This window comes from Pristis pectinata, chromosome 11 (genome assembly GCF_009764475.1).
Source record: "Pristis pectinata isolate sPriPec2 chromosome 11, sPriPec2.1.pri, whole genome shotgun sequence".
Taxonomy (NCBI): domain Eukaryota; kingdom Metazoa; phylum Chordata; class Chondrichthyes; order Rhinopristiformes; family Pristidae; genus Pristis; species Pristis pectinata.
Window position 1 is genome coordinate 85291262 of NC_067415.1, and position 13572 is coordinate 85304833.

At 43.6% G+C, this 13572-nt stretch overlaps 1 protein-coding gene across 2 annotated transcripts in view; it reads left to right on the forward strand.

Moving 5' to 3' along the window:
- Window positions 1-13185, forward strand: part of ubac2 (UBA domain containing 2) — a 153880-nt gene extending 140695 nt beyond the window's left edge. The window contains exons 10-11 of one of the 2 annotated variants that reach the window (XR_007957114.1): window positions 9085-9209; window positions 11207-13185. The gene's annotated coding sequence lies outside the window, so the exon portion shown is untranslated. Of the gene's footprint in view, window positions 1-1513; window positions 1835-9084; window positions 9210-11206 lie in introns of those variants that run through there. The other variant, XR_007957115.1, reaches the window with a different exon arrangement.
- Window positions 13186-13572: the final 387 nt, after the last annotated feature.

The window sequence follows — 13572 nt, forward strand, 5'->3', positions numbered from 1 at the left end:
CTCTTGTGAAGCACCTTGGGGCATTTTGCAATGTCAAAGAGGCTATACAAATGCAGTCAGTTGTGTGAATATGGAGTCATATGTTTGATTGTCTTCAGATGCCAGACTGTTCTCACAGAACCACTTCAGGACTTCTTATGCTGGTCCAGGGGATTTTAAAGTCTTTCTGGAACAAGTTCTCAAATCATATTCCTCGTTTTCCAATGGTGCATTACTGCTGTTCATTGCATTGTAGTTGGATGATTTCAAGGAAAGGTATCATGTAAGTTAGGTCTCAAAATAAACAAAAATCAAGTTAATACAGCATGGTTGTAGTCAGGGGATTGAGTTCAAGAGCCACGAGGTAATGTTACAGCTGTATAAAACTCTGGTTAGACCACACTTGGAGTATTGTATTCAGTTCTGGTCACTTCATTATAGGAAGGGTGTGGAAGCTTTAGAGAAGGTGCAGAGGAGATTTACCAGGATGCTGCCCAGATTAGAGAACATATGAAGAAAGGCTGAGCGAGCTAGGGCTTTACTCTTTGGAGCGACAGAGGATGAGAGGTGACTTGATAGAGGTTTATAAGATGGTGAGTGGCATAGATAGAGTGGACAGGCAACACTTTTTTCCCAGGTTGGCAATGGCCAATACCAAAGGATATCCGTTTAAGTTAAGTGGAGGAAAGTTTAGAGCAGATGTCAGAGGTCGTGTTTTTTTTTACATGGAGAGTGGTGGGTGCCTGGAATGCACTGCCGGGAGTATTGGTAGAGCCTGATACAAAAGGGACATTTAAAATAGGCACATGGATGTAAGAAAAATGGAGGGTTCTGGGCTGTGTAGGAAGGAACAGTTAGATTGATCATGGAGTAGGTTTATATAGGTCGGCACAAAGGGCCTGTTCCGTTGGTATGCAAGACAAGTTTTTGGTTCATATGGTTTTTTTTCTTCAATACCTTGGTTCATGTGACAATAATAAACCAATTTACCAACATTTTAATGAAAAATATGGAAACATGGAAAAATAGGGCTTACTTGTCAAGTAAGCCCTAAAAGGTACAACCCGTTCTGTGCTGTACTGTTCTATATTCTATGTTCTAAGATTAAAAATATTGTTGTCGCAAAGTCAATATCAAGATTATTGCCATATGCACAAATACATGTGTGCACAGGTGCAATGAAGTACGTGCAGCAGGGTCACAGGCACAAGATAAGCAGCACTCACAAGAAAAACATAAACATAAATTATACACAATTTTTACAAGGAAGAACACAATTAGAACAAAATACAACAAAGTACATTTGAATGCAAAGTGATCAAAGTAGTTGTGGTGCTGCTATACTCAGGTAGTGATTAGGGTTGTGCCGTTTGGTTCAAGAACCGAATGGTTGAAGGGAAGTAGCTGTTCTTGAACCTGGTGGTGTGGGCTTCTGTACCTCCTGCTCGATGGGAGCTGTGAAAAGATGGCATAGCCTGGATGGTGGGGATCTTTATTGATGGATGTTGCCTTCTTGCCTTCTTATCTCCTGTAGATACTACCGATGGTGGGGAGGGATGTACCCATGATGTATTGGGCTGAGTCCACTACCCTCTGCAGCTTCTTACGTTCCTGTGCATTTGAATTGCCGTACCAGACCGTGATGCAACCAGTCAGGACACTTTCAACAGTACATCTGTAGAAGTTTGTTGGAGTGTTCAGTGACAAGCCAAACCTCCTAAGAAAGTAAAGCTGCTGGTGCGCGTTCTTTGTGATTGCATCTACGAGCTGACCCCAGTCCCAGCCTAGCCACAGTCAGTATCTAGTAAACCTGTGACTTGGTCAATTGGTGCTAAAGGAACATTCAGCCATCAGCCAGACCAGACCATTAAATGGAATACATCCAATTTCTGCCCAATGGTCTTGGGCAGCCTGAATTAATGAATCGAACAAGAGGTCTTCCTTATTTTAAAAAAATGAACCTAATGTAACTACTGATTGACATCGATTGTTTGTGTGTAGCTGCAATCAAGTTGTGATGTTCATTTCAGGACCTCCCAAAGTACTTTGGTATTTTTAGAGCGAAGTAACTTGAAGAAAACTTGGCCACTAAGTTGTACATAGCAAGACCCTGCAGAAAAAAACATAAAAAACAGGTAATCTGCTTTTATGATGTTGATTGATGGATAAGTATTAAGCAGTGCACCAGGGAAAAGACCCCCACTTTTCTTCTGCTTTCAGATTGAGCCTTGATAGGTTAGTAGTTAATAGTTAGTAAAATAGTAAACCAGCCTCCCCTCCATGGACTCTGTCTACGCTTCTCATTGCCTCAGTAAAGCAGCCGACATAATCAAAGACCCCACCCACCCCAGATATTCTCTCTTCTCCCCCCTCCCATTGGGCAGAAGATACAAAAGCCTGAAAGCACATAACTCCAGGCTCAAGGACAGCTTCTGTCCTGCTGTTATAAGACTGTTGAACAGTCCCCAGTACGATAAGGTGAACTCTTGACCTCAAAGTCTACCTCGTGGCCTTGCACCTTACTGTCTGCCTACACTGCACTTTCTCTGTAACTGTAACACTTTATTCTGCATTCTGTTATTGTTTTTACCTTGAACTACCTTAATGCACTGTTGTAACGAAATGATCTGTATGGACTGTATGCAGGACAGGTTTTTCACTGTACCTTGGTTCATGTGACAATAATAAACCAATTTACCAATTTTTTAATGAAAACTATGGAAGTAATCCCTTGTCAAGTAAGCCCTAAATGGTACAACCATGCATCTGCCTCTCTTTCTTTCCAAATATTGTATGATTTGTTTACAACTTCCAGCTTAGCCCCTCTATATAGTTCTGTCATATTATCAGCAGACTTATGGCAGTGATTGCTGGGTATTTATCATCAGTAGAAACCTGAAGAAATGCAGCTATGTGGGCAAGTATATTTGCTTGCTCTTTTCCTTTGTTCTAGTTTTGTAGCTTTTCTCTGGTTCTGCACATTGCTGAGATGTTATCAGAGAGCTCAGATAATAATCCAAACAGGTGCAGTGTTTCTGCACTTTGCACATTTTCTAGCATAGCGTCATTATTCTGTTGTTGTTATGCACCAAGATCTGCATGATTGTCCCTCATCTATGCCTCTGTTCAAGCATTCCAAGACCTCACCCACCTGGGTCATTCTCTGTTCTCCCCCTCCCATCAGGCAGAAGATACAGGAGCCTAAGGGCACATACCACCAGGCTCCTGTCAGCTTCTATCCCACTGTGATAAGACCATTGAACGGTTCTCTTGCACTATGAGATGGACTCTTGACCTCACAATCTATCTTGTTTGACCTTGCACCTTATTGTCTACCTGCAATGCACTTACTCTGTACTGTTACTGTTTTTACCTGTACTACCTCAATGCACTCTGTACTAACTCAATGTATCTGCACTGTGTAATGAATTGATCTGTACGATCGGTATGCGAGACAAGTTTTTCACTGTACCTCGGTACAAGTGATAATAATAAACCAATACTAATACCAACAATATCTTACTCAGCCATGCACCCTCCATAAACCTCAGCTCATCCAAAGCTCTACTGTCCATGCATTCAGTTCCAGCCTCCTGAACTTGCACCTGCTCTTGGTACGCGAGTGTATGTTTTAAAATCCTTATCCTTGTTTGCAGTTGATCCTTGTCTTCATGACCATGCCTCTTGTCATTTCTGCAACCCAACAATGGAATTAATTTATTATTCTCACATGTACCGAGGTACAGTGGAAAACTTTGCTTTTCATGCCATCCATACAGATCATTTCATTACAACAGTACATTGAGGCAGCACAAGGGAAAAGCAATGACGGAATGCAGAATAAAGTGTCACAGCTTCAGAGAAAGTGCAGTGCAGGCAGACAATAAGGTGCAAGGTCATACCGAGGTAGATTGTGAGGTCAAGAGTCCATCTAGTGGTCAGTTCAATAGTCTTATAACAGCGGGATAGAAGCTGCCCTTGAACCTGGTGGTACGTGCTTTCAGGCTTTTGTATCTTCTGCCCGATGGGTGGCAGGAGAAGAGAGAATGTTCGGAGTGGGTGGGAGCTTTGCTTATGTTGGCTGCTTTACCGAGGCAGCGAGAAGTGTACACAGTCCACGGAGGGGAGGCTGGTTTCTGTGATGTGCTGAACAAGGTTGCTTCTCTCCTCCTCTGCCCTCCTGCAATTCCCTGATTTCCATTGCCCCACCTTTGCAACAGTACTCTCAGCTGTCAAGGTCCTGAGCTCTGGAATTCTCTTCTTAAAACCCTCTGCCTCAAATTAAGATGCCCCTTAAAATCTGCCTCTTTGAGGAGCATTTAGTTGCTTACTAATATGGCTTAGAGTGATAATGCTCCTGTGAAATACCTTGGACATTTTACTGTATCAAAGGCACTATATAAATACAGGATGTTATTGAATTATACAGGAAAATGCCAAAGTTCTTTGTTTCCAACAACATTTGCTCCTAAGTCTCATTCTTGCACCAGGCTTGCTCTTTTCTCGTAATATGTGACCTGGGCGAGTATGTTGATGGATGGGTTAGTAAGTTTGCAGACGATACCAAGATTGGTGGAGTTGTGAATAGTGTAGAAGACTGGTGACGGATACAACATGATGTAGATAAGCTACAGATGTGAGCAGAGAAATGGCAGATGGAGTTTAACCCGGATAAATGTGAGATGTTGCACCTTGGTAGGACTAATGTCAAGAGAGACTACACTCTTAAGGGCAAGACCCTTAACAGTGTTGAAGAGCAGAGAGACCTTGGGGTGCAAGTCCATGACTCATTGAAAGTGGCTACACAGGTAGACAAGGTGGTTAAGAAGGCTTATGGAATGCTTGCATTTATTAATCAGTGTATTGAATACAGGAGTCAAGAAGTTATGATGCATCTCTATAGAACTCTGGTTCGGCCGCATTTGGAGTATTGCGTGCAATTCTGGTCACCTCACTATAGAAAGGATGTCGAGGCTTTAGAGAGGGTGCGGAGGAGGTTTACTAGGATGCTGCCTGGATTAGAGGGCATGTGCTATCAGGAGAGGCTGGACAAACTTGGGCTCTTTTCTCTGGAGCGGCGGAGGCTGAGGGGTGATCTGTTGGAAGTGTATAAAGTTATGAGGGGCATAGATAGGGTGGACAAGCAATATCTTTTTCCCATTATTGAGCGATCCAATACCAGAGGGCATGCATTTAAGGTGAGAGGGGGTAGGTTCAGAACAGACGTGAGGGATACGTTTTTTACTGAGAGAGTGATGGATGCCTGGAATGCGTTGCCTGATAGGATGGTGGAGGCAAATTTATTGGGGGCTTTTAAGAGGGGCTTGGATGGGCACATGAATGAGAGGAAAATGGAGGGATATGGACATTCTGTAGGTAGGAGGGATTAGCTATGTCGGCACAACATTGTGGGCCAAAGGGCCTGTTCTGTGCGATGCTCTATATGGAACTTCTACTAATAAAGGACACTGATGATTACTAAATTCTCAATACTATAGATTTCATATAGAATGCTGAGGTTGTATCTGGAAAATGTCATGCACCAAAGTTTTAGAGTTGCAAAGTAATTTTTGCAACAGTATTAAGTAAAAAGCTCGATCCTATCTTAACTCTCGAGAGCAGTGAGCTCCAGTTCTGTGTAAGCTGCCTTCTGTCACCTCGGCTGACGGTGGTGAGTATGACTTCAGCCCGATGTGAAACTCTGCTCAAGTAATACACTTATGGTCAGCTGAACCAAAAAGACATTTTATACGATTACCGAAAGTGAAACTTGGGAATGTAACACTGGTTTCACATTGTTCGTTGAATGTAGCAAAAACAGAGTCATGGTTAAGAATAGAGAGTCATAAATCCAACATTTAATGGCAATTTACTGTTAAGAACTGATTGTCTTCATTGCTTTTAGGAACAGGGCTAGGCTATTCAGCCGCTCTAGCCCATCTTGCCTTTCTATCAGATGCTGGCTTATCTCAGCATTACCCCATTTCTCACCCTATAATCCATATCCCTTGATGTATTCAAACGTGTTCCCTCCAAACGTTATTGACTCTGTTGCTCTGTGCCTGTGATGCTCCTGCAAGTAAGTTTTTCATTGCACCTGTGCAAACATGGACTTGTGCAGATGACAATAAACTCGACTTTGACTTTAGAACATAGAACATAGAACAGTACAGCAAAGGAACAGGCCCTTCAGCCCACAGTGCTGTGCTGAACTAATTAAACTAGTCATTGAACGCCTAACTAAACTAATCGCTTCTGCCTACACAGTATCCATATCCCTCCATTCTCTGCACGTTCATGTGCCTATCTAAGAGCCTCTTAGACATCTCTTCTATATCTGCCTCGACCACCACCCCTGGCAGGGCATTCCAGGCATCCACCACTCTGTGTAAAAAAAACTTGCCCCGTACATCTCCTTTGAACTTACCCCTCTCACCTTAAATCCATGCCCTCTAGCATTAGACATTTCAACCCTGGGAAAAAGATACCGGCTGTCTACTCTATCTATACCTCTCATAATCTTATAAACCTCTACCAGGTCTCCCCTCAGCCTCCACCACTCCAGAGAAAACATCCCAAGTTTCTCCCACCTCTTCTTATAGCTCATGCCCTCTAATCCAGATAGCATCCTGGTGAACCTCTTCTGCACCCTGTCCAAAGCCTCCACATCCTTCCTATAATGGGGTGACCAGAATTGAATGCAATACTCCAGATGCAGTTTAAAGTCAGACTCCAATAATTTCTGTTTTGTTCAGCATCTAAGAAGAACAGTTAGTCCATCAAGTAGTCCAGATTAGATGCTTGATATCCTGAGGGAATATAGGTTGGTGGATGTTCAGTCCCAGCCAGAAGAAATTTCCATTAATTTAGAGCCTTTCACATCCCTTGAATATGTACCAGAGCATTTTACAGCCAATGGGGTATTTCTGAACTGTTGTAATGCAGGAAACATGGGAGCCAGCTTGTACACAGCAAGATCCCAGAAACAAAAATGGAGACACCAGAGGCTGCAGATGCTGGGATCAGGAGCAAAAAACAAACTGCTGGAGGAACTCAGCGAGTCAGGCAGCATCTGTGGAGGGAAACAGACAGTCGATGTTTTGGGTTGAGACCTTACATCTGGACTGAGACTCAGTCCTGATGAAGGGTTTCGACCCGAAACGTTGACTGTCCCTTTGCCACCACAGATGCTGCCTGACCCACTGAGAGCAAATTTTTGCTGAAGATCCCATAAGCGGTGTTGAATGTGAGATAAATGTTGTCCAGGACATCCGAGGGAACTCCCCTGTTCTTCCTGAACAATGTGCGATCTCTTACCTTCACCATAGCTTTGGTTTAATGTTCCATCTGACAAATAGCTCTTCCAGAAGTGAAGCACCCCTTCGATACTGAGACTGGGAGTGCTTGGGTCATTGGGATGGGATGATTGCAAAGCCATTGAAATGTCATGATATTAAATATCCAGGGACTGTTCAAATGAAGAGCTGCAAGTTGCTTGTCTTTCACCCTCTCCTCATCTCTCTTCAGTCCCATCCTGGATGTGATGCTTCTCAGTGTGTTAATATTCCCCTGGGTGGAAGCAATATCACACTGAATAAGCTTTGTCAGTAAGTGTGAAGGGTGCAAAGCCCAGTGTCGTTCATCACCGTGAACTTTAAGCAGAAGGTGCCAGACAGGAAACTGGGGCCTCTTTCCCAAATCAATGTGACTCGGCCTCACTGGTAGCCACCCTTCTCCCTGGGATGCCACGTTTTACGGGGCTCCAGTTGTGACAATATGTGAATGCCCCTCACCCTTACGGTTCGGTGGGAGCTGTGGATCAATGCAACGATCGTCCCGCAATGCCCTCAGCAACTTGTCCTCAAACCTTTCTGTGAATTTCAAGAAATTGGTGCACTTGTGTATTTGTTACTTACTGTGCTCACCAGAGGGCAAACTCTGCTCCTCAGCTGTGCCACCAGTCTCTTGACAACAGAGTAAATGTTAATAACGTACCAAAGGCCATCCTGGTCATTTACGTTTGTCACCTTCGTGTCACGTGACTAGCTCCTCCCTGGGTTATGTTTGTAGGAGGTTCAGAGATACAGTATATGAAAACGCCCTGTAAATAATCTACACTTCCTCCTTTGAATTCCTCCTGTGCTCTGCCTATACACTCTGCACTGGGCTTTGTTTGACATCCAGGAACTAGCAAGCACACGTTTTTCTTATTCATTCTGGGGATGAGGGCTTCGCAGGCTGAGCCAGCATTTAATTGCTCATCTCCAGTTGCCTTTGAGAAAGTGGTGGTGAGCTGCCTTCTTGAACTGCTGCAGTCCTTGAGGTGTGGATACACCCACAATGGTGTTAGGGAGGGAGTTCTAGGACTTGGACCCAGTCAAAGAACGAACAGCAATATATTTGGAAGTCAGGTTGGTGTGTGGCTCAGAGGGCAACTCCCAGGGGTTGGTGTTCCCCAGGCTTCTACTGCCCTTGTCCTTCCAGCTGGGAGAGGTGGTGGGTTTGGAAGGTGCTGTCTGAGGAGTCTCAGTGAGTTGCTGCAGTGCATCTTGTAGATGGTACAAAGTGCTGCTACTGTGTATCGGTGGTGGAGTGAGTGAATGGGTGTGAATGGGCTGCCTATCGAGCAGGCTGCTATTTCCTCTGTGGTACCGAGCTTCTTGAGTGTTGTTGAAGCTGCACTCATCCAGACAAGTGGAGAGTGTTCTGTCACACTCCTGACTTGAGCCTTGTAGATGGTGGAGAGGCTTTGGGGAGTGAGGAGGTGATTTACTCACCACAGGATTCCCAGCCTCTGACCTGCCTTTGTAGCCACAGTGTTATGTGGCTGTTCCAGTTCAGTTCTGGTCAATGGTAACCCCCAAGTACTCACAAACAACTATTAATTTATAGTCCAACCTAGAAAGTGCTCAGCTGAACTTGTGGAGACACATTTCTCCAGGTTATAACTTATTAACATATTTTAAAATGCCTAAAATCTTTTCCCTCTCTCTTTTTGTTCTCCCAATCCAAACTTAAAGTGAGGGAAAGTGTTTCACTTTTGTACCTGATTTGTACCTAATTCAGCCTAATTCCTTCTCCATCCTTCCTCTCTTCCTTTCTCAGATCTTAAATCGTACTGGTTAAGGAGAGGGGCTGTTGGTCCTGTCATTCACGGAGGTCACAGATCAGCTCTTGTCAGCTCAAGTTGTAAGCAAGATACAGCATAATGAAAGCTAGACCCTGAGCAGGTAGGAAAGAGTCTAAGGTAATGTGAAGGATATCCCATGCTAGCAAGATATTGTTAAAGAAAAGAATACTGTGACAATCGAAAAGAGTATAAAATATGTTTTATTAGCACTTCACAATGATCATTGGGAGAGATCGTAATCGATCGGCTCCCCATTTACACAGTGTTAAAATCTTTTATTCACATCTTTTAACATAGGCACATTCCAATGCTAAGTATGGGAGTATTTGAAATAATGTTATCGGTTAGTTCTCAGGACAGTGGTGTTAACAAACAATTCATGGTGTTTCCCTCAGCTTGTCCTTGTACCTTGATTACATTAATGTGTATTTGATCTTATTACAATGTCTAGTTTCTGTCAGGTTTTTATGTTATTTCAAGTAGTTTAACTTCAATCACATTAAACAGTTCAACTTTAATCATAACTATTGTTTTAACCATTTTTCTCTCTCAATGTGAACTGTAATATTTTTAATATTATATTTTTGATGAAATTCCATGTTATCTCATCACCTTGTAATCATGATTCTCTAATAGTTATAGTACCAAAGCATTGATTAGCCCGGAAGAGTCAAAAGCAAATTGAAGCTTTTCGCAATTTATTTGAATTTCATTGCAAAAAATAGCTCGTTTAAACAATGTTTCGCTGGTTCATTTAACTAGCTGGGGAAAGGAAAATGTGAATTTAACGATCCAAGAAATTAAAGGTGGATCTTGTGGTTGTTATGCAGGAAATAAAACTCTGTGGAGCATTTCCTGGGATCGCAGGGATTGCCTACTTGCACCAATGAGACTAGGGGATAAATTACGTTATGAAGATACTTGTGGCAGTAAACAGCAGCTAATTGATGTGTACGAACGGCAGTCTTTGTCGACTGCCCCTCCTTTGTGGTGATCTCTGTTTTTCTCCACCCATTTGTGGCCGTCAGTCACAGAGATCCAGAAGTGATGACTAAGGCAAAACATTGCCCTCATTTTCTGTGCATCACTGCCCCACCCCTCACCCTGACACTCAGGATAAGTAACTACTTCATAAACAGTCACCTACAGGTCCTGAAAATCAAGAAATAAAGAGCAGGAAATTACGGAAACTCTCTGCAGGTCAGGCAACATCTGTGGAAAGACTAAACAGAGTTAAGGGTCTTCAACCTGAAATGTTACCTGTGTTTCTCTCTCCACGGATGCTGCCTGACCTGCTGAGTGTTTCCAACATCCTCTGATTTTATTACCCACAGATCCTGCCTGAATTAATTAGTATGTTCCACATAATCTGTATTCTACGTCACATTTTTGTTCTCCCAGGTACAATGTAGGTTCCTTTGTCAAATCTGAAAAAGGTATGTATCACAGTAACCCTTTCAGTGGAATAAAAGTGTGAAACTTTCTGTGTGGCCTGAGTCTAGAGGTTGAGAATTCATGTCCTGCTGTAGGAAGCAGGCTGATAGCCCCACACAGTAATGAGGCACTGCTGTTCTAAAAGGGGTAATGTCTTCCAGACGAGACACTAAATTGCAGTTTTGTCTCCTTCTTCATGTGAATGAAAGAGGTTTCATTGCATTATTTCAAAGATGAACGGGAGAAGTAAGCCGTGTGTCCTCACCAACATTTATCCCCAAACCAACCTCCCAAGTGTAAGTTACCCAGTAAGGCACACCACTCCTTGTATCATCCTTTGATTAAGAATGATGCTTGTAATTTTTCCCTGTTGCTCCAGATGCTTGGATTATTGTTTGGGAGTTTTTGTCGGTGACAAGGAAGGCAAGGAAGCAGGGCTAGAAAGCTCTGGAAAAGTGAAATTAAAATGTCTCTTCTAATACTTTCAGTACTGTTGGTCCCTTTAAACTTACAACCCTCCAAGATCTCTGTGCTCCTCTACTTGTGGCCCCTAGTACATCTCTAATTTTAATCGCTCCATCAGTGGATAACCATGCCTTTAGTGACCTGGAATCTAAATATTGAAATTCCCTTTCTCACCATCCCATCTCTCTTCCCCTCTAGGTGTTCCTTAAAGTGAGGAGGAGAGGTTTAAAACTGAACTGCTGGAACTTCACACACCAAATCGTGGGCTGTGGCTCAATGGGCCACCGTCTTGTCTCTGGACAGGAGGTCAGGGGCTCAGGGACCCCTCCACTGCATTGAAGACAAAGTCCTAAACTGATAGTTCATCAAAGTACCCTGGGAGTTGTGTACTTTCAGAGGTGCAGTCTTTCAGGTGGAAGGTTACACAGCAGCCTGGTCTATTACCTTAGATGGATGTAAAAGCCCCCAAAACAATATTTGAAGGAGTGCAGGGGAGTCCTCCCTGTCATTCTGACCAACATCTACTCCTCAACCAGCATGAACCCTGGTCATGATCACAGTGCTGTTTGTGGGAGCTTGCTATGTGCAAAATGGCTGCCATATTTCCTCCATTACAACAGAGACTTCTAAAGTACTTGGAGCACTGTGAGACATTCAGAAAGGGATATGAGAAGTGTACTTTCCATTGACCTAAACCTGCACTCTTGTAATCCAGAGATGATTTGGCTTCCAATTGCATGGGCTGCTGTATGTAAAACAGTTCCAAATTTTGCAAACAGTTGCTGCGTCAACTTCTGAGAGATCCTAATCTCCATCTCTGCATGACATTGATGGCTGCTGTTCTTTCACTAATGTGCAACAGGTCTTAGTCTCCCACCAGCCAGTGCTCTCTGACCTACATTGGCTCCCAATCTGGCAACACCTCCCATTTATCTTCTCACTCTTATTTTCAAGCCCTTCTTGAGCTCTCCTACCTCCTGCAGCATTGAGATCTCTGTGCTCCAACACTGGCTTCCAGTGGAACTTGATTTTCACCATCATTTGGGACGGCACAGCAAGTACTGCTGCTACTGCACGGTGCCAGCGACCCAGATTCAATCCCTGTGTGGAGTTTGCACATCTCCCAGTCACCCCTGGAAGCTCCGATTTCCTCCCACATCCCAAGGACAGGAGGTTTGGTAGGATAATTGGCTGCTGTAAATTGCCCCGTGTGGGTGAGTGGGTGGCAGGAGAGTGAGGGGGGTAAGTTGATGGGAATGCGAGAGAGAAATGCTGTGAGAGAGAAATAAGTGGGGGAATGACCCTGAGAGCTGGTAAGGATAGCCTCCTGTGTAATAAAGAAATATGAGGAAGTCACTCCATCCCTTCAGCTGAGACCCCCCTGAAGTTCCTTCTCTGCCACTCCACCCCTCTCTTCACCTGTTAAGAAGAACCAGCAGCAGGGGAATTGAACGACGAGCACAGTCTGTAACCTCATGCCTCAGCACACCCCTCTCCACTGTTTCAATCCAACAAGGGATCAGTGTTGATGCCATGAGTGGTGTAGAAGGTCACGCCAAGAGCAGCACTAAGTAGACCTAAAACTGAAGTGCTGAGCTGGGGGTACACCAACTCAGGACAGCATATGTGGTGTGCATTGTGTATCTGTCTGTCTGTGTCTGTCTGTGCCTGTCTGTGTGCCTCTGTGTGTGCGTGTGTGTCTGCCTGTTTGTCTGTCTGTGTGTGTCTGTCTCTCCGTCTCTGTCTGTCTGTCTGTGTCTGCATGTGTGTGTGTATGTTTTCCTTTGAAGATTTTAACATTCAATAGAAAAATCATAGAAACAAAATCCTAAATCTTTCAGACTTACCCGGTTTCACTCCCGTACAGTATCAGAGACACAGAATGAATGTCACTCCATATTTTGCACATGCATTTCCACATTAACTCATCCTCAGATGCTCACACTGCTACTACAACGGCTGCAAAGATTGCCTGAAACACTGAACATCTCATTCCTTTCACTCAATGAAAGATTAAGCCCTAAATCTGTTGAGGTTGTTTAAGCTGTGAAGATTGGTAGGTGCACAGAATGTTGCAGAATGTAATGAATATTTTGCCCCCAGAACACTCTACGCAAAGAAGTTGCATTTCACTGTGTGTTTCAATGTATATGTGACGAATAAAGAAATCATCAAAAAAATTTGTTGAAATCAAATGCAGTATCACCACAGTGTCACACATCTTCTGTTTTACAATAAAGCCCGAATGAAGCCAGTCTCCAGCTTTATTAAGCTTAACTCAGATTGTGGTGTATGTTTCCATCTCAGCAATATACAGTGCAAACCTAGGAAGATATAACCATTTCTTCAATGTAACTGCATCAAGATCCTGGGCACTATACCCATCAGGACTGTGGGATCTCCTTCACCACACAGACTGCTGCACTTGAAGAAAGGCAGCTCACCTCCACCTTCTCTACAGCATTTAGGCCTTGCCCACAACATCCCCATCCTATGTTTTACTCATAAAACGTTTTGGGATATATCGATTTCCTTCAATAATGTTCCACCAAGTGCTTTACTTT